Here is a 22,343-nt window from a genome sequence, read left to right on the forward strand (position 1 = left end):
GACCCCGCTTCGGCTACTATAGAATTTTCTAACTCATTGCCTGAATACCTAGCGCCATGAAATAGTTAGGCAATTTCATGGAGCCGGGAGACCGCTTTTGCATTGTATCGCTTTGATCATCACGTAATAACCAACGATCATAACGAGGTGACCCGGCAACAAACCTAGTTGCGATTACGCGCCATAACTGCGGCCCATAGATTGCTGCACTTTAATGAGCATTTCACGGCGATATCCAGTGAACTAGACATAATTCTCTGGTAATTTATCAAGCTCCTGGCAAAAGGCTGCAGTCCGTTACTCGGGAAAAGCAGACGAGGCACACATTCCGCGAAATCGGGCAGACATAACCTTCGTTACAGGGAGCGCCAACCGCGTATCCCAGCCTGCAGTGCGTGAGCGCAGCCGAACTTTGATCCGCACTTTTACCCGCGAGATGGCACGCTCTTTTAGTTTGCAAATTATGCATGTTGTTGATCCCAAGGTGCATGTAACTCCCCCTTGTATGTAAATGGTTAATTACCAAATTGATGGAGGTGATCACTACGGATAGTGATCATTGTCTAGCATATTGGAACACTGAGCGCTGTTTTGCCGAAATTAAACATCCATGACTAGAGAGTAGTTTTACTTCCTATAAAAGACTTGTATAATTTGAAAGTATTCTGTGCAATTGGTGAAAGCTATTCTGAAACAAAAATTATTACTTCATCTCAATTTTATTGTTTTCATTTCATTCTCAAATAATTGCAAGTACAGAAAAAAATGTTCCTAATGCTGGGTATAATGTAAAGAAGGTTTAAAGAAAGACCACGCTGATTAATATAAGAGACATGGTCGAGAGACTAAAGTGATGCACAAAATCCAACATGGCCGACCTTTTTCAACATGGTGGATTTTCCCGAAATGGAAAATCTTAGGAATTTTCAAGATGCATTCAGGATTTATTCAGAAATAAATGAGGACACATTTCATAAAGTTTCGTTCGTACAAAAACCTAACCTACTCATCTTTCTGTACGATAAATTCAACTCTTTTACTTCATCCAGGCATTCATTGAATTACATAGCCAGATGTCGGGCACATCTGGGACTGCCCTCTGACACGACCAATGTTGCAAGTACACATTGAAATTACGAAATAACTTACGTTTTTATTAATATGCCATAATTAACCCCAAACATATTAAAAAATATCCGCATAGACAAAGTTAATAGAAATGAAAGTATCATGTCTCTATCGCTTTTTGTACAAAAGTTACATACGATCACAATCTCGGTTGCGTGATTTTTGGACACCCTGTATTATTATTTTCCTCGAAATCTCAAATATTTCAACTATAAGATAATGTAACAATGATAAGAACCAAGGTTTCGTAATGACTGTAGTACGAAACTAAACATTTCAGGGGCATATTCCACTTCAGGAACCCCCATATCACAGACTCTGCGGGAACCTTATCACTGCAGACAGGTGGAGAGTAGCTGTAATGAGTAGACTGATAGTGCACTGGCAACACTGCTTTTGATTAAAACCAGGACATTTCGTTTCGCTTTTTCCCCTACTCACTCTATCCTTGTCAGAGTGAAAAGAGTTTGAAAATACTCCCTCCTAAGCCTTTCAAATCAACATGTACCACAAGAGAAAACAGAAACACACCAGAAACTTGCAGGCATCTGCCAACCCTGAATTTATTACCACCCTCTCGGCAATATTTTTATGGAGGAACATTTCGGGCATGCAGGACGTAAAAAACTTCCGTGTCAATTATTAATTTTGATGTGTTGTTCGTGTCCATGGAAGCATTACAACATCCGAATGGGGCATCTTGTTATTTTGCTTCTGGGCTTTTCGCCTTCGCTTTACTTCCCCTTTATGTTCCCGTTTCACCTTTATTTCATTTTTGGGACTGCGTTGCTGCCCAATCAAGCAAAGATGTGGGTAGTAAAATATGTGGTCTTGTGTCTTTGCCTTTTAATATATATAAAGTTCTGGGTAATAAAGGGATTCTAACAATCAGAGACGTAGATGAAACGCGACGAGTAGCGTTCACATGGTTTCATTTTGAGAAGGGCTAAACCTGAATACCAACATATCTCCTCACACACACACACGTATACGTACACACAGTGGCGGCGATTGGTTTTCATAAGTAGGGGGGCGGGGCAAGAACAGTTTATTTTGCCATGATACATAAGGTTTAGCATAGTGCGGGAGGAAAAGTGGCAAAAAGTGGGGGAGCAATTTCCCCCTCGCCCCCCCTAATCGCCGCCACTGTGTACACAGAGGATTGATTTGATTGACTTAATTTATTTTACATCGTTTTTCTGCCACTATGCAATGTACAAGGACGTATTTAAAGGGGGTCCCCCCTGAAAGTCTTACCAAGTACAACAATTGAATAATGAAAATATGCTTTGTTTAACATTTGTTGTGTAATCAAGGGTTCTTTATTTCAACTTATTTCAAGGCAGTAAGTATTATTTTTTATAATTGCTTTATTTAACATTAAATTTGATGTGTGTGTATGTCTAAACAAAGCTAACGTAGTACAATCACCTTCTTTGGTGCATAACAACAACATAATTACTTTAATGGGAGACGTTGAGACTAAACTAAACTAGAAACACTGATACATGGAATCGGATATAATGCTATTTTGTTTGTATACTGGTAGGATATTTTGGCAGGTATCGGAAACGTACTAGAAAAGAATACAAGAGCATATGGATAAAACCAAGCAAGCCTGTAAACACCTCAGCTACGTCATGTATTGCATCGACATCGCTAGGATACTGATGTGTGAAAAAAACTACGGTGAAGGGTGTGGCAAAACACACATCTTATCGGTTCCTAACCTCAACCAAGCCGCAAGAGGCAAGGAAGATGGGTAATGGAAGGTATAAGGGAATTTGCATGAAAGGCTGTCAACAACGACCGAAAAGAGTAGGTTGGCGACATATTGAATCTATGAGGAAAGACGTCTTCTTATCGTTGCCTCTCTCTAGGCCGCGAGAACGAACTTGGATACTTCCTCAGACTTAAAACCCCTGAAACAACTTACAGCTAGGGGAAGCCACAGCCTGTATTACCAGCCCAAACAGCAACCCACGAGCAATCCTTTGTTGGCCTAAGCTTCTTGAAGTTTATGCACACAAACCGCTAACATAACTCCATGTTCCACCGGTGTGTGCTTCCAAGGAAACTTGGAGGATTAAGATAGATTGGTCCTTGTAAGCACCATAAACATTTGGGCTCGGGTCAGTCTGACCTAATGCTGCTCTCTGTGGACCAGAAGTTTTGTAAAGATCGGTGCATCACATCCGAGAAGGGAGACATTTGTAGCTCTACCCTTTACATGACATCAATTTTGTGTCTACTGCCGGTGTGTATGGGTGAACATGGTGCAATTAACCGTTGACCTACCCGATGTAGTGGTAACGTCGTTGCCTTTTAATCAAGGGATTCAGAGTTCGATACCAGGTGGAGGCACTTAGTTGTTTGGATCCCACTTTAAACTGTAATTCCAGTCTCGATTAGCCTTAATGTGCATAAAGTGGACTTTAAACCAAACTCAAGCTTGCCATATTTAAGGTAGCGACCCAAATCCCCTTACAGACACTCCCTGCTCATGTGTGAAGTGTTTTGCATGTGGTGTCTTCGAGTCCACCGATGACCCTTAGAAGGAATGAAAGTTTAATCGAAGGGCGCACCAGGAACCAAATTTGAGTCTTGCACTTGGTTTAACACTACACACGTGACCTCCTCCTCCTTCTTAGAGCGTCATGGCGAATACATCGGTTCCGTTCAGCCTTTTCCGGCGTTTAATGTCGACTCTAGAAGCGGTTCCTAGGTGGCGCAGATGTTTTCTCCTGCAAGCGCTCTACAAGTCTCAAACCCTAATTGTTACTTTCTTATCTCTCAAAAATGGTACTCGCATATTCCCGCGTTTTCTAACTATAACTAGTGCATCTCCGATGGCGTAGTGGTAAAGTTGTTGCCTTGCAATCAAGGTGTCCCGGGTTCGATACCCCGTGGAGGCACATAGTGGTTAAACTATAGGTCCAGTTCCTATTATCCTGTGTGTGTGCATGAAACAAGAACTCCAACTAATCATGGCAGATGAATTTGAACTCTCACTAACGCTTCTTCTTCTTACCACTTTATTTTTCAAATAAATAATAAAGGTTTGCTTTACTGCAGTGCACATATTATAAGCTACACAAGTGATAATCTTACATGTTTATCACTATACTAGATGGCAAATTTCCATCAATACTCTCGAAATAATTTTGTTACATATTATAAGTCACAATGTTGATTGCTTATTTTGTATATGTTTCGCTCGTGCTGCCACCTAACAACTTGAATTGTAATTAAAGCATTAGAAGAAGGACAGTCCAACGTATCTCTCACCTAATAATGAATTGACAAGGGATTTTTATGTAGTGTGTTTGATAATTCATAGATGGCACGTTTGTATGGCTTGAGTACTTCACCCAGTAACTGAAAAACTTTTCATGATTTATACACAATATACAAGGTGATCCAAAAAGGCCGCCCCTTTTCAATTGGTGAGCATAACTTTATTTAGGCGAATAATTGCAAGCTACAAGGACAGAAGTGTTGCACAGACATGGGAGTTTGATACAAGATATGTCAATCAGGTTGTGAATGTCACATCACATCACGTCTCACTTAAGTTTTGAATATAACATCACGCAGGTGAGCACCACTGTTGTTGGAGCACTCATGAAGCCGAGCCACGAAGCTACGCCGCAATGTATTCTCCAGCATAGCAACCGGAATATCAGCGATTTCACGGCGGATGTTCGCCACCAGTTCCTGGCCAGTTCCTGGATCGTTCCTGGGCGGGTTTCGTAGACCCGGGACTTCAGGTATCCCCACAAGAAAAAATCAGCTGCCGTCAGATCCGGCGAACGTGCCGGCCAAGCCACGTCGCCATATCGGGAGATGAGGTGGCCGGGAAAAAAGGTAGCACAATTTGGCAATGGACACACGGGCTGTGTGTGCCGTTGCACCGCCCTGTTGGAACCATGTGATCAGAGGAAGGCGTTGGAGTGCCGGCACGAGAAAGTCTTGGAGCATGGTCACATAACGCTCTGAATTGACAGTACACGTGGCACCAGTGGCATCGCGAAAGAAGTATGGTCCGATGATTCCTGATGTACTGATCCCACACCACACAGTTAACTTGGAACTGTGCAACTCACGCTGATGCAATCGCCGCGGGTTTTCTGTACCCCAGAAACGGCAATTCTGTTTGTTGACCGACCCCGATAGCAAAAAGTGTGCCTCGTCAGACATCAGAAGGTTGTCGACAATGCGTGCATCTTGTGCCCATATGTCGAGAAACGTGTCACAAAACCGAACACGTGCCACTTTGTCGACTGCGGTCATTGCTTGCACTACTTGCACCTTATACGCTCGTGTATGTAAATCCAAGTGTAAAATGCGATGAAAACTGCCATACGTCATATGCAATGCTTGCGATCTGCGGCGCACTGATCTTCGTGGACTTCTTTGGATGTCATCCCGCACACGGTTGATGTGTTCCTGTGTCCTTACAGCTCGGGGTCGTCCAGGAGACGACCTGTGTCGTACTGAACCCTCCTCGTGCCATTTCGCTACCCAGCGCCGTATAGTGTGTTTGTCCGGTGCGTCTCTACGCTGGCCTAGTCGGTGGAAAGCTCGTTGGGTTGCAACAATGGACTTGCTTTTTATAAACAGCTCTACCGCGCGAACACGGTCTTGCACATTCCACTTCTCCATCGCAACTGATTCTCCCACTATTCGTGAATACGCTTCACTGCCGCCAGCGCGCGCCGGCCAGTGTTGGCTTTGCAGTAGCCAATTGAAAAGGGGCGGCCTTTTTGGATCACCTTGTAGTTCTTACTTTACATTAATATTAATATACAGGGTGGCTCAATAAGTCACTTAACACCCCCGGTACAAGGCCACTGCAGCGCGCAACATGGAAATGGCGATGACCAATCATTGCCTGGCCAAGGGGGGAACCACATTGACGTGGCCATCTTGATGTCCGCCATCTTGAATTCAACTTCAGAATTTTAAATGGGAAGGGGGTCGTGCGACATATCAAAATGGGCTAGAATTTCACGAGAAATGCAATGGTGAAGGTTTTTTCGACGTATCTTTAACCAGAAAAAAGTTATGACTGAATTCTTGTACCAATTAGCTCCTTTTCGAGGTGTTAGAAAAATGCCTTAAAATTTGTTTAGCGCATCGGTAATGCATCGAGATCAAAGTGACGTCTAGGGAGAGACGTTCGCATGCCATTGCACATTATTTTAATCGGATACCCATGAAGAGCTGCTCATTATGAATGGTTGTCGCGAACAATTTACAGTGTGACGCTTCCATTGAATTAAAAGTCCTTCACAGTGACAAGGCTAATGTTTATTTTCAGAAGGAAGTTTATAAACAGAATATTCGATGCTTTTTATCTGATAACCCATTTTTGACAGATCAAAGCTGAATGGTTAGTGTTGGTAAGTTAATGGTGTGACGTGCTGTGTGGAACACGATTGGATAGTCAATTTTCCATCAACGGAACCTTAAATGTTTAGGGCTACTTGGATTTGTTAAATAAACAGTTTTTTTCATCCTTGCTTATGGAAGAAGGTACTTTTTACAGAGTTTTTTCAATAGGGAAGAACACCAGAACACTTATGGGAACGTTGTGAAGCAGTTTCTGTCCAAAGTTAGTTATCAGATGAGAAGGGTCGCATATTCTGTTTATGAACTTCCTTATGAACATAAACATCAGCCTTGTCACTGTGAAGGACTTTTCATTTAATGGAAGCGTCACACTGTAAATAGTTCGCGACAACCATTCATAATGAGCAGCTCTTCATGGATGAATCCGATTAAAATAATGTGCAATGGCATGCGAATGTCTCTCCCTAGACGTCACTTTGATCTGGATGCATTACCGATGCGCTAAACAAATTTTAAGGCATTTTTCTAACACCTCGAAAAGGAGCTAATTGGTACAAGAATTCAGTCATAACTTTTTTCTGGTTAAAGATACGTCGAAAAAACCTTCACCATTGCATTTCTCGTGAAATTCTAGCCCATTTTGATATGTCGCACGACCCCCTTCCCATTTAAAATTCTGAAGTTGAATTCAAGATGGCGGACATCAAGATGGCCACGTCAATGTGGTTCCCCCTTGGCCAGGCAATGATTGGTCATCGCCAATTTCAAATTCCATGCCGCAGTGGCCTTGTACTGAGGGTGTTAAGTGACTTATTGAGCCACCCTGTACTTTTAACACAAAGTACAATTGTAAAAAGATAGCCTTACGGTGCATAAAGTGGACTTGAAACACCAACTCAATCAATCAATTGTAAAACACTTTTTAAGTAAAAACTTAAGGAATTTACTTATGACTAAGAAATAAATGTGCGTGTACTTTCGCATTTTAAACTTTAGGGGCACAAACAGTACATCGTTGTTGAGAAGAATATTCGATTTTCATCAGTAACGTGCCCAAAGGGGTGTTGGTGGGGATCATAACTCCCCATTTGGCCCAGTATTCCTAAGAAAAGGAATGTCAAAAGCAGGACAAGATGGCGAGATGAGGGCCGACTACTAAAAAATATACGTACAATCCCCCCCCCCCCCCAACGTGGGCACGCCACTGATCCTGAATATTAGTTAATGCTTCCAAAAGAAGCCCGAAACAATAATGTTCTTGGGAAAGGTTACCCGTTGAAGGAACAAATACAGCTGACGTAAGACGAGAAAACAGGGTGGGAAAAGGAGCTACTTAGGCATTATGGGTAAACTGCTTGCAGACTTGTGTTCGTAACAGCTGGAAGGGTGGGCGAGCATCGTTTCCCCCACCATACACTGCAGTGGCTACATTACTTGGGACGGCGCCAACATCCATTCAGCAAATCGGTCCATGTTCTCCCCTCCCCTCCTTAAAGACCTCCTGCCGTGCAAAACCAAGTCCAGTGGTGCCAACTGTGACATCTTGCCACTGTACTCGGTAACGAACATTTCAACTGCAATATTCTTGTAGTTCTTTTTAGTTTGTGCTTTAAGTTCATTTTATGCACAGATAGGCTAATCGTGGAAGGACCTACAGTATAAAATGGGAACCGAATCACTATGTGCCTCCATCGGGTATGAAACCCGGGACCCCTTGGTTGCCATGTGCAGACATCGGATATGTCCTAACAAAAAGAATTATTCTTAATGGAAATAGTTGTCCTTGACGATTAAATGAAAACTCTTCCATAAGTTTATGTTTTTGTTTTTCAATTTAACGTCTCTGTTGAGAAACATGTCGATTACAACTTTGTTGGTTGAAGATTCTTAAAAAATAAAATCTTAAGAAAAATTTTTGGATCTAAAAGAAATGAAATAATAGGGGAGTGGGGGAAGGCTACGTAATACTGAGTTGCATAAACTATACTCATACACTCGTGTTCTTACAATAATTAAATCAGGAAAACTTGAATGGGCAGGCCAGGCTATGGATTACAGCCTGTTTCGCCTTATTGGGTTTTCACCCCCCCCCCAATACAATTTCGCGTCATTTATGTGACATTAACTTTCTAAGGCGAAACGGGACATCCCATTTCGCCTTATCCTGTTTCGCGTTACACAAAAAAAATTTCCACCAGGGAATATTACCGACATGAAGGTTCATTATTATTAATGTAATAAAACTCCATGCTACATTGATAGAACGTGAATTTACCGCGTGTTTCTTGGACTCATACTACAAGTATAATTTATTTCAATTTTCTAGGTGGATGCAGTATGATGCAGCTTGTAAATACGCCATTAGGTGCATGTCTCCTCTTGTAAACAATTATTTCAAACGCTGAAGTATCTGGTTGAGACGCCTCCACTTCATCTTCTGTGTAGGTCGCGCATGTCCAACTTCCAGATCACCATATGACTCTCGATTTCTTCCTAACCTAACCTAACCGAAACGCACGTAGGGAGATTGGCCGAGGTCGGTGCTCCTAAGGGTCGTGGTGGGGAGCCAATGTAGACAACATCACAAGCTCTGCGCTCCCATTATGAATTACCCTTCAAGTGGATAATATTCCCTGGTGGGAAATGTTTTGTGTGTAAGGCGAAACGGGACTTCCCATCATTGAAATTGTATTGGGGGAGGTGAAAACGCAATGAGGCGAAACGGGAGGACACGAGGCTATGTAGCATGCATAGAAGAAGATGAAGAAGTTTACAGGATTCTTGTTCGTAAACCTGGTGGTAAGGGACCTGTGGAAGAATAAGACAAAGATGGAATGGCTATATTAATATGGAACCCAAGGAAATTTGTAGGATTGATCTTGGCTAGAATAGGTGGAACAGCTGAAGGATTAGTATTGAAGATAACCAACTCCAACAGTACGTGAGGTCCTTTCCAAAACTAAAAACTCAGACTTAACCATGACTCTATCCGAAAGATCCAAAATGCAAGCTTAACGTATGCCCTTCTCGGAAGTGACGTCACCTAGTGCAGTTCGAAAGCTCCAATTAAACCAGCAATCGAGCCTCTACCTTGCAGCACGCGAGATTGCAGTCTTCTTTACAAGACTTTTGCACTCGTTGTTCACTTGTTTGAAATATTGAAAGTCAGCCAGAAATTTGTTGTAGTTCTTCTAATGTGTGGAAATGTAAGGATTATAACTTATGAAAGTACTATGTGATTTCTATGGTGAAAAACAAGTGTCTATAACGTGGAAAAGCAATATGTTCTTAGTTAGTTTTATCTGCTGATCGTATTTGGCGCTGCAGTCGAAGTATGTTCGCTTCAAGTACGGTCTTGCACCTTTCGGACACGGCTTTATATATATATATATATATATATATATAAGTAAATTATATTGTTCAATTAGTAGCTGCAACAGAGTTACGTTGTCGGAATTAGTAATGACTAACTTTCGAAACGAGTAAGGTACTTGTCAAAATGAATAAACTTGTAAACACATGCAGAGAACCAATAGATGTGTCCGCTTAGATCACAGCCTGACAGATACAACTGTCCCATCGCACCGAACTTACGTATTCGACGTTCACCTTGTAACACGTCCACCGCCAGACATCGGCCATCAAATGTTCATGAGTTAGCAACACTACTCGGGTGCGAGAACCAGACATAAAGGTGGATCAATAGCCAGGAAGAAAATGTGAAAAGTGTTCCAGTTTCATTCACAAAACGGGGCTTATTCAGGCAATGGAATTCTACGTTCTGTTCGTCGAGGAAGTGGAGTTCTGAACTCACACTCTGGGTTGGTTCCCAAACGGATATCCCAGAAAAAGAACAATGGTCGTAAATCTTGCGGTTTTTCAGAAACATTACGGCACTACCCCCCATATTTTCACAGGTGACATTTAAAGGGGGAGAATGTAGCTTTTTTTTTGTTTCGGCGTGGGATTTCTATGTTCACAGCTACTCCACACGGTATAAAATAGTAATAAAATATAACGCCCATATTTGGGTGTTTCTTCTTTTACATAGCCCTTCTGCAACTTTTAGTTAAAAAGGATGAAAAATAATTAGAAATAACTCAGGAAGGGGCACTCGCTAAAGGATACCCATGTTCAAGACGGAATTCAAACCCGGAACCTTCGGTCGCCATATCTTAAGACGACCACTCAATGACGCGGCGGTAACATGAACAGGATGCATTGCATAAATACATAGCAAACTCTCATATTGCTGAATTTTTTAATTATCAAATGTCAATAGCACACGAAGTTTTATATGTACAGGGCGATTCATTGAGAATTTTTTCACTTCCAAAATTTGAGAGTTGGTAAATAACTACACCTAGATATGCATTTACTACATAAACTGATATACTCCATGAATTCTGAGAAGCTAATTTCATATATTGGTTGCATGTTTTTAAACGATCTGCTAATTTATATCACAATTAGCATTCGAATTCGATTTAATTGTACAAAATTTAATTTCTGTACCATTTATGGTTTTCTAAATAGCCAAATCAATATACTAATGTTGTTTAAAATTATTATGTTGTCGCTATTATATCTAAAAAGAAATACATACCTTGTCGTGTTTGTTAGCAGTAGGTCGATGTAATGTCAATTAATATTAATTTTGCAGTGTTGCCAAGTACATAAACTACAGAATTGCACTGCAGGGTGTGTGGTTTGGGAGTATTAAAAAAACGAAGAAAACGATAACTTGCAAGTTTTGTGAAATATTTCCTTACAGTTTTTCTTACGAATATCATAACTGAAACGGTTTTTAACATACCTAATACAGGGTGGCCACCATTAAACGTACCCTACTCAGAGCCTTCTCAAGCCCGTTCTAAGCAACGGATTGCTCTGAAACTTGGTATGGGGGTTATGGAGACCATGTGGAAGCAATTGCTGACGAAACAAGTTCACATTTTCACCACAAGGTTGAAATTTGGCGCTGAAATCTGGTGCACAGTGAGCAGCATCACGGGAAACGCTTCGTGTGCCCGTTGATCACGCTGCCTTATGCTTTTAAAGGATCGTTCGCATTGACAGGGCGCATATTGAACGCTGCTGTACCGACATAAATTCAAATTACTGGTTGTTGTTACTTCTGCGCCCATTTGCAGCTGGTGGTGAAAATTTGAACTATTTTTCTTTCATCAGCATTCGCTTCCTTATGGTATCTATAGCCTCTATACCAAGTTTCAGCGCAAGTCGTTGCTATGAACGGACTCCAGAGGGCTCTAAATAAAGCAACTTTAATTGTGACCACCCTGTATACCTCGATATGCTTACACGGATGAATGTCCGATCTGTATTTAATTTCTACCCGTGTGGTCGATACAGCATTGCAGACGTCATATTATTTTTCATAACAGCATAAATGCGTCGTAGTAAACCAGTGGTACCAATCACCAAAGAAAAAGAAAGTATAAGATAGTACCGTGAGAGATAGCACGCAGAAAACCTTCTCCCGTGGTGTCCATGTGGCTACTGAGTCTGACGCTGTGACTGCTCGTTCGTGAAGATAGTGCAGCTACGCGCATGCGCACCGCCGTCTAACAACCATTTTGAACTCTCTATATAGAGAAACAACTGTAAGGAAATGCCTTAAACATTCAAGTTATTAAATTTTCTTTCATTGTACTTTTAACTTGGAGACCCTGTATAAGGTTAATGCTTAAGCAAGGAAGATGTTGGTAATAAGCCATGAAAACCATATTAATTTTGGGTTCAAAAGGGTATTTGGAGATTAAATATGCTACACGGCGGGAGCTAATACACACTCGTACAAGCCATTTTATCAAAGCACTATAACTTCCACAAGATGCCACTACACTTCAACGCAAGATCAGCAGCCTCATAAATATACAAGAGGAAGCCCTAAATACCATATTTAAATAGGAATATTGCATAGAATTAAGTTGACCCATGATTCAACTCGGCTCAACCAAAGCATTTGTCATTCAGAGAACAAAAGAATAAACTAACCGACATGTCGGAATGAAACTGCAGACAATCCTTGATATAAATTTATGATCTTAAGTTTGTACGCAGATTTCTAACTTTTGAATATTTTTCGGCTGCTGTAGAATTAAGATGGCGTATAACAGTTAAGAAATCGCGATCTTCCGCATTTAGCGAAAATAATTATTTACTTTACTTTTGGTGTGGTATCAAGGCGAATATGTTTAGAAATCGAGATGAGAGTTATACTTCGTATATGGCGTTTCCAATTTGAGTAATTTGCAATGTTAAGACAGATGAAAATTTCACTTAATCAAAATAGCATTAATGTGCGATTTTTTCACACACTCCAAGGATGTCTGATTGCATATTTACAGATAGTACATATGTGTTGTTTAGAAGCCGCGGTAGGATAGTCGTTAGGGCGTCTCGAGAAGGAGAGACAGATTTTATCACTCTCGAGACGACAATGTACCGTAATCAAGTGGCCTTGGATTCGATCCCTGGTTTGGGTCCCATCTAAATTGTACTTCCTGTCCCGATTAGCCTTTCTGAGCATAAGGTGAACTGAAAACCAAACTTTGACAAACGAAGTGCATACACAGAGACAAATCTCGTGGCTGTGTAAGAAAGTCGGTCAAACGCGGGGGAGGATTCGAAATATATTCTTGACACGAAGACACAACGTGAGAATTTGATATGGCGTAATGGAATACGTCACCCGTACAACATTCACAATATTATGAGCATTACATCCTCCTGCTGCCTATCTCAATTTTGATTCAAGCCAGTTGTTCCAATTTCGTGAACATGTCACTTGGGAAGTGACGTTTGCAGCTACAATATTCGCCACCTTGCAATCATGCTCCCCGCCATCGCGACCTTTTCAAACTGCAGCGAGACTTGGTTGCAGTGACAAGAACCGCAACACGCTCTTGTTGGAGAAGGAGGTGCAGTGTAGCCAGCCACTATTTGATATGAATGAAATTATACTGTCACTTATGCAACCTAATCAACATCAGCGTTAAACAAGTTGCATAACACGTAGGCGTACTTTAATAGTAGTTGTTCTGGATCTGGTGTGACCGCTGAGGGCCCAGTAAATTCTTCAAAAGTCGAAGCCGATTTTACTCTTAAATAAATACCTTTCTCATTTTAAAAACTTTACATATTAATGTATATTTTCCCTTCAAATTACATGTTTATCAATAAGTTAAGATATAATCATAGTGAGTAATAGCTCGATAATGTCTAGGATTATTGACAACCGAAATGAAAATGGCTGCGTATTTATTTATTTATTTTTTTTTAACGAGAAACAAATTTCAGGAGAACTTCTCATGGACCGATATAATAAATGTAAGGGCCTGTACCAGATCGCGGCCCGTCGGTTGACGAACACTGGATTGGAGTATATTTGGCGAAGTTTGTTTAAGTTTACTTCATTGTACAGATTGACTCTAGGAGACTGTAGCTACATTTTAAAGCAAGATCGAGAACACTATGCAATACGCCTCCGCCGGGAATCAAAACAGGGAATCCTTGCTTAAATGAATGTCAACCACACTATCGGGGAAGCGCTAGAGATTTCAACGTCGCTATAATTCTCATATAAGTTAATCTCGATGAGGAGGATGAATGATGAGTAGACAAAGTAGGTACGTTTTCTGCTTCTTTAGGCTTAGTCGTGACGTCAAGATCAGATAAAATTGATGCAGGTACTTTCGCAAAGAAATATGTACGTCATGGCTCGAACATAGAACCTTGGTGTCGAGATCGTGAGTTCAGCACTCAACGTACTCACTCCTACATCGGCTGAAGATTTGAGGAGACGACCACTCGACTTGTGGAACTGAAGTAGACAAGTAGTTACTGTAAGGGAGTTTCAGATCGAAACGACAAGCAATACGTGTGTCACTTGGAAACGAACCCTCAGAAATAAATGTAACCTTTCTCACCGAAGTCACACGGTCTCACGCACGTGTCGCTTGTATGTGGCTCGGAACGGGCTGTTTTCCCAATATCGTGCAGCGTGCCGCCTTGGTCTAGTGGTTACGCATGCGCGGCGAATGTTCTTTAGAATGGATGTACCGGTGTCGCTTGTCACTTCGGCTTGAGGGTAACTTCCAAACCGAAGCGACAAGCAGCACACGACACGGTGAGCGAAGTGACAAGCGACACAGGCCCCTTCAGTCTAAAACAAAATATTCAGCGGGCATGCTGACATGCTGACATGCCCGAACAACAGACCGAGGCGTCACGATGCACGGTACTGAGAAAACGGGCCAGTCCGAGAAACACGCAAAGAACTGGCGCAGTTTTTAATGTTGCTTCGGTTCAAAGGTTGCATTTAATAGTAAGGGTTTGTTTCCAAGCATTTCATGTGGCTCGCCACTTGTCACCTGAAACGTGTCGCTTCGATATTACAACTCGCTAAGGCTAACTGCTCACTGGATCCGACACGACGCGACGAGTCATTCTTTTTGCAAACCGTCTCAGGGAATGTTTTACCACAATCCCTTATGGGAGGTTGCATACCGGTCGAAACATTTCACTACAGTTACCTTGTAACAATACAACGAAGGTCCATGGAATTTGGTCTCGCGTGGAGCAGCTTGCGAAAAGACGATTTGCGCATGCGCCAATCCGATTCAGCCACAGACAGATCTGTAATCACCGAACGGAGATGGGGGCAACTTGAAGCCAGCAATTAAATGTAGTAATTGAATCTTACATTAAATGGTTAACCAATTATTTGCTAGAAATATATACAATTCACAACATATAAACTGATACATCATTTCCACATACACGTTGATACAGTGACTAAATATATGCTTACTGGCCGAAACCAAGTGTTAGGTAATAATCAAAATCTAATTATTGATAACAACTCGTTGGAACCAGTTTCCAAATTCAAATACTTAGGAGTAATATTAACAAGTGAAAATTATATTAAATAGGAAATAAAAAGTAGGCTTAATTCAGGAAATGCATGTTAATTCTTTCTTCATAAACTTTTGTCTTCTCGTTTAATATCTAAGAAACTAAAAGTTAAAATATACAAAATAGTAATTTTGTCTGTGGTATTATATGGGTGTCAAACTTGGTCCCTTACATTGAAAGAGGAACATAAATTGAGAGTATTTGAAAATAAGATCCTTAGGAAAATCTTTGGACCTAAAAGAGAGGAGGAGACAGGTGAGTGGAGAAGGTTACATAATTTAGAACTACATAATTTGCATTCATGCCCAGATATTATTAGAATGATTAAATGAAGAAGACTTAGGTGGGCAGGCCACGTGGCACGAATGGGAGAGGAAAGAAGAGTTTACAGGATTCTTGTTGGGAAACCTGATGGTAAGAGGAACGCCAAGACGAAGATGGAGGGAAAACGTTGAGATGGACCTAAAGGAAATCGGTAGGGATGGAGAAGATTATATAGATCTTGCTCAGGATAGAGACAGATGGAAGACCTGTGTTGCTGCAGCCATGTACCTTCGGGTTTAAGAAGGCTAGAGAGTTAGTTAGTTAGTTGTTGATTCTGCTGTGAACTGTTATTCTTGTAATACAATAGTTACCCGCTTCCAAAATAATATATATATATGTATATATAAAAAACCTAGACCTACTGTGTACATGGAAGAAATCTGCTATCAGATTTTAGCCAACAAATTGACTCATATTTCCGCGTCGTGTCGTGTTGCTTTGTGATTCATAGTGATGCGTTGTGTCGGATTCGGTGTGCGGCTGGCCTGAGAAGGCTAACCTTCTTATTATAATAATAGTTTGAATACAATATCTGATGCACGTTCATCCGATACTCAGCTCCACGTACCGTTAGGTGTCAAGCAGTGACCTCCAAAGAACTAAGTCGCATGCCGACATGCCGAGTGTGGACACCACCCCCACCCACGAAAGATAAACAACTCCCCCAATTATTGCAGCGAGAGTTGCGTGACGTAACCCTTTCCTACCGTTCGCTATCGACACGCACCGTGACGGGAAAGGTAAGATGGCGAAACGAGATAAGAAAAAGCGTTTTCTTTGTTTGGCCTTCTCGCCCCCTCGTATGCTGCCAACGACCCTATCATAAGGGTCACGTGATCGGTCGGAGATTTCCGTTTATGGGACGGGCTGTTGACGGAAGCGCTTTCACGTACTTTGTTTTGGGCAGTGCTTTTTTTTCCATGGGCTCAAGGACGGAAGAAATGTATTTAGGTGGGGTTCGGTGGTTATGGCTTCCAGACAGTCATTCTTTTTCACGCTCCTCCCTCTTTCTGTTTCCCTTTTTCCATTATATATTTCTTCAAAATTTTCGCACTTTTCCCTATAGAGCTTTCTCTATACATTTCCTTTTTTTTCTAACTCCCTTTGTCCATTTTCTTTTCATGTCCTTTATTCATCTATATATATATATTTATATATTTATTTCTCTCTATATTTGTCTTTCCCTCTGTCTATTTTACTACTTATATTTCTTTCTATTCCTCTCTACCCGTTTCTCTCCTTACATTTCTTTCTTTCCTTTTCATTATTTATATTTTCTTTTCTATATTCATTTCGTTCCCTTCTATCTTTTTATTTTTCCCTTCATTTCTTCATATTTCTTTTCTTAGCTGTATATCTTTATATTTCTTTCTTTACCTTTCTCTCATTATATTCGTTCTTATCTATTTATTCCTTGTCTTTGTTCCTTTTTCTTTTCCTCCTTGTTCGTTCCTCTCTTTATATCTCTTTATTCCCTTCTCTAGCCTTTTTTCTATTTATCTTCTTTCTTTCCCTCTATTCTTATCTTTGTTAGTATTTCTTTCTTACCTATCAATTTAGTCCTCCTCGCTTCTTCTTTCCTATCTATCTTTCTCTCTTTACTCCCTTCTCGCTTCTAACCATCCTTCTCTCTTTCCATATTTCTATATCCTCTCATTTTCTGTCTTTCTGTTATCTTTATCTCTCTCTTTCTGACTAGGGTATCTCTTTTTTTCTCTCTTGATCCTATCTATCAATTGTAAGTAAGTTCTCTCAAATTTCATCTCTAATTTTCTCCACTTCTATCTGTCTCTCACCAGTTTCCTTCTCTCTTAATTCTTTGTATCTCTCTTTGTTTCTTATCCTCCTCTGTGCCTCCCCTTCTCTCTGTCGGAGCGTTTGCTAAGCTTTGAACGTTTTCAGTAAAGATAAGACAACCTACTTATACGTTCTGCGAGTTACGTGTTGTACTAAGGCAACTGAGAGTTGACGTTTTAAGATAACACCAAACTTTCAGCAAGGTACCGGCAACTGTAACCAATATACGTTTAGAAAGTAACATATCCTAACACTGACTAAAGTTAACCTTCTTTTGCAGCTGACGTAACACAACCAGAGCACTGAAATTATTCGATAACAAATTCTATGCAACCCAATTGGCAAAATGCCTGTTAGCACTTCTAGCGATTACGTCACAGAAGAACCCTTACGTCACAGCATCTTTCATCCTCCAGAATCCGTGGAATGTGGGCGTTGAAGGGTTAAGGACCGATATGTTAATGCGGAAGATTAGACGCTCTTCATCTCCTATCCCTGCTTAGCATTTTATGCTTCTTTTCTGTCAGTTCACTACGTCATAGCTGTCATGACCAGAGTCCGTCTGACGCTCATGCAACCAGCCTGACGTGATACTCTCTTCCATTGTTAATTCTCAAGCGGCGACATCAAAGGCTCTTGTTTTCGCCGACGCCTAAAAGTCAAGGTCGTAACGGATTTGTCGGTGGTTAAGTGAAAGATTGTGTATTCTGAAGCTTGAACACATTAGCATTTATCTCAGAGTGTCTCAGAGTTGGACAAGTTTGTTTTTGCATAGGAAAGCATTTTCAGACTGGAACGATATTATTAATCGGGCCTCTCCTTTCGTCTTGTTCTTCTCTTTTTTGCTTTGTGTATTCGTTCTATCTCCTATACTCACTCCCTGTTCAGTGCGGACATCAGGCAGAAATCTCCAATGTGTGGAGGGGCTTCTCATTTAACATGCCATTAAATATCGTTGAAAAATACACATTTTGGCCTAAAAAGCCTTTAAACAAGGAGATGCATTATCTCCATTGCTCTTTAATTTTGCCTTAGAATACGCTGTTAGGAAGGTAAATGAAACTAACGAAGGACTAAAATTAAATGGTGTGACTGAGCTGTTAGCATATGCAGATGATGTAGACTTACTGGGGGATGATGTGAATACAATTAAGAATAATGCTAAAATATTTTTCAAAGCAGCTAAAGAGATAGGTTTGCAAGTTAGCAAGGAGAAAACTAAATATACTGTATACTTACAGGCCGAAACCAAGTGTTAGGTAATAATCAAAATCTAATTATTGATAACAACTCGTTTGAACCAGTTTCCAAATTCAAATACTTAGGAGTAATACTAACAAGTGAAAATTATATTAAAGAGGAAATAAAAGGCAGGCTTAATTCAGGAAATGCGTGTTACTTTTCTCTTCATAAACTTTTGTCTTCTCGTTTAATATGTAAGAAACTAAAAGTTAAAATATACAAAACAGTAATTTTGCCTGTAATATTATATGGATGCAAAACTTGGTCCTTTACATTGAAAGAGGAACATAAATTTAGAGTATTTGAAAATAATATTTCTTAGGAAAATATTTGGACCTAAAAGGGATAAGGAGACAGGTGAGTGGAGAAGGTTACATAATTTAGAAGTACATAATTTGTATTCCTGTCCAGATATTATTAGAATAATTAAATCAAGAAGACTTAGGTAGGCAGGCCATGTGGCACGAATGGGGGAGGGAAGAGGAGTTTACAGGATTCTTGTTGGGAAACCTGATGGTAAGAGAAACGCCAAGACGAAGATGGAGGGAAAACGTTGAGATGGACCTAAAGGAAATCGATAGGGATGGAAAAGAGTATATAGATCTTGCTCAGGATAGGGACCGATGAAAGGCCTGTGTTGCTGCAGCCATGAACCTTCGGGTTTAAGAAGGCTAGAGAGTTTTTATATACATATATATATATATATATATATATATATATATATATATATATATATATATATATATATATATATATCCAGCCTCTAGCTCCATCACTGCCTCTGGCTATTTGATTTCTCCTCTTCTCATTCTAGTCTCTCAATTTCAACTTCTCTACCATTGTTATTACACACACTAACACACATATATATATATATATTGAAGAGTGATACCGAGCAAAATCTGGAAAAGCTTTCACTCTCTTTATTTGAAATTTTTGATTTTCTAAAAATTTCGGAGGGGGCTGTAGCCCCATCAGGCCCCCTACGTACGCCAGTATACACACACACACACACACCTTAGTCTCCAAGATGGCGTGGTGGTAACATCGTCATCTTATGATCAACGAGTCCCGGGTTCGATATCCGTTGGAGGCACATAGTGGTTTGGATCTCACTTTAAACTATTGGCCCAGTCCCGATTAAACTGTATGTGCATGAATTTGTGTTAGAAACAAATTCAAACAAATATAACCTATACCCTATTCGAATTTGGCTCCCCAGACACATCAGCTTAGCTAAGTATCTGCTATTTTGTATCCCAAAACCTTTCAATTAGCAGCACTTGCAGTACACTGTACACCATCCGGATACTGTTCAACCACAACCACTAAAGACGTGACTAACTCGAGTGGAAGAGTCCAAACACAAAAGGGAAGGTAGGTAGAAACCACACGAAAATATGCAGTGGGTTTCGGATGAATGTTCCACTGATATGCGTTCGGTTGTTTTCTTTAAAGTTCGTTTGTGATTTGTGATGATTGTCACAACCTGAATATATACTCTCGAAGTGTAAAAAGATGTATTTAACGGAACCTCTTTCCCTGTCTGCGCTCCACTAGCAGCCTTCACCCCCAATTTGCCAGTAGACTCATCCAGTTAGCACATGCGCAGTTGGGCTGCGAACTGCACAATGAACGAACTCATCTCGTGGAATGGCACGTGCGATTGCGTGCACTGTCGCGTATCCTCACCACACGCTGCTACGCTCCCACGTTCCTTGAAGATTTTTCACGAAATACTTCCCGGATATGTCGCGTGTTAATTTCGCAGCCGTCTCTCACGGCAGCCTGATATTGAATCTTAAATAATGACAAAGCTTTTTAAGATTTTGCGGAACTGGTCTCCTATACAATGGAAGATTGTCTGCACCTTGGAGTTTGGTTGACGAGTGCAGTTTTCTCTTTTCTAATGCTACCATTTATTAGAGGCTGTGTGGACTCCAGAGGGATCGAACCAAAAAATTCAATTCACAGGTAGGAATGGACGATATCGGATATTTGATATCGCGATATATCGTCAAGAAAATATCGTCACAGATGATACGATAAGATATTTTTTCGTGTCGTGATATCGGCGATATATCTCTGACACGATATATATCGTCAAATATCGCGACGATATATCGCTAAAATATCGTGATGATATATCGCCAAATATCGTGACCATATATCGCCAAGACGATATATATAAGTAAAGCCGACACGATATATATCCCCAAAATATTGTTACGATATATCGTCTAGATGATATCGCCTGGACGATAGTTTTTCAATATCGCGATATATCATCTGGACGATATATCGCCTAACTATTCACAGCACCTCCTTGGATACCCATTCATCAATTTCACTTCATTACGATGATTCGTAATCGTAACTATTAGCCCAAAAAAGCAACAAATAGACGAAAAATAAGACAATTACAAGTAAAAATGCAATTCGACCATCAATTACGGATATGTTTCAAGTATATCTACTGGTAGATTGATTGATTGATTTTCTTTATTTTACTTCCCTTTTTGGGCCACTTTTGGCTAATTTGCAAAGATGGGGATGAGTGATGAAACTGATGAATGGGCACTCACAAACATCCATGCCCGCAGGGGTGCCCATCCCTCCCAAGGCCAATGGCGCAATCCCCCCAAATCTCGTCATGCGTCCCACACAAATCCTGTGGTAATCCACATGAAGTATTTAATTACGATAGCGTGTCTACTGAAAGTAACGTTTTTTTAAGCTTTATTGAACACGATACTTGATCAATCTGCCAGTCCTCCTTAAACAGAGGTTTCCATCCCCCAGCTAGACCGTGGATGCATTACCCCTCAAAACATTTTGGTGAATACGTAATAATTCATTTTATTTTAATACAATAGCCTGTTAAACTGTCCATATTTGATAATGGTTCAAATTTTCGAAATAACGGAAAGCTAGCAATCTCAAGTGTCATAATTATATAAATATGTATTTAAACAGTGTTTGTGGTTGGAGAACAAGATTTTAATAACCCACAATTTGGGTTTTTAACACAAAGTCTTATACAACTTAAGATCGAAAATTACAGAACCCTAGCTAGAAATTCCTAACATCCTGACGAGAATATAATAAGGTGCCTCCTTCAAAAAACTCACATCTTCTGCTTGGAGTAATTACATTTTTTTAGTAATCTATAACAATAATTACATGGATTTCATCTTAAGTGCAAATTTCACTTGCTAAAGCAAATTTACCTTGCAACAATAACTTAGAAATGTTAATTTGACACTATTTATTTTCCTGTTTTATCGAGTAATGTGCAAGTACACAGTTAGTACAACTATTGCAGCATAGCGTACAATGAATCAATAATAGAATAATATTGCTAATAGAACCATATCATCAAACTGACTCACCTGCTTTAAATTAAGCCGTATACCGACACTAAACAATATGCCTAGGTATATTAAGAAATTATATTATTAATAAATATGGAGAACATTGTTTGTCTTGCAATGCAGCTACAGTATAATTGTTCACAATCGTGTCATGAAAATGCCAGACACATATTTTTGTAACGC

General features: G+C 40.3%; 1 protein-coding gene across 1 annotated transcript in view; it reads left to right on the forward strand.

Moving 5' to 3' along the window:
• LOC145989454 (uncharacterized) overlaps positions 1-22,343 on the forward strand; it is a 245,356-nt gene that overhangs the window by 82,375 nt on the left and 140,638 nt on the right. The window lies entirely within an intron of this gene.

Source organism: Lepisma saccharinum, chromosome 6 (assembly GCF_977018435.1).
Source record: "Lepisma saccharinum chromosome 6, izLepSacc3.1, whole genome shotgun sequence".
In the NCBI taxonomy this organism is placed as follows: Eukaryota; Metazoa; Arthropoda; class Insecta; order Zygentoma; family Lepismatidae; genus Lepisma; species Lepisma saccharinum.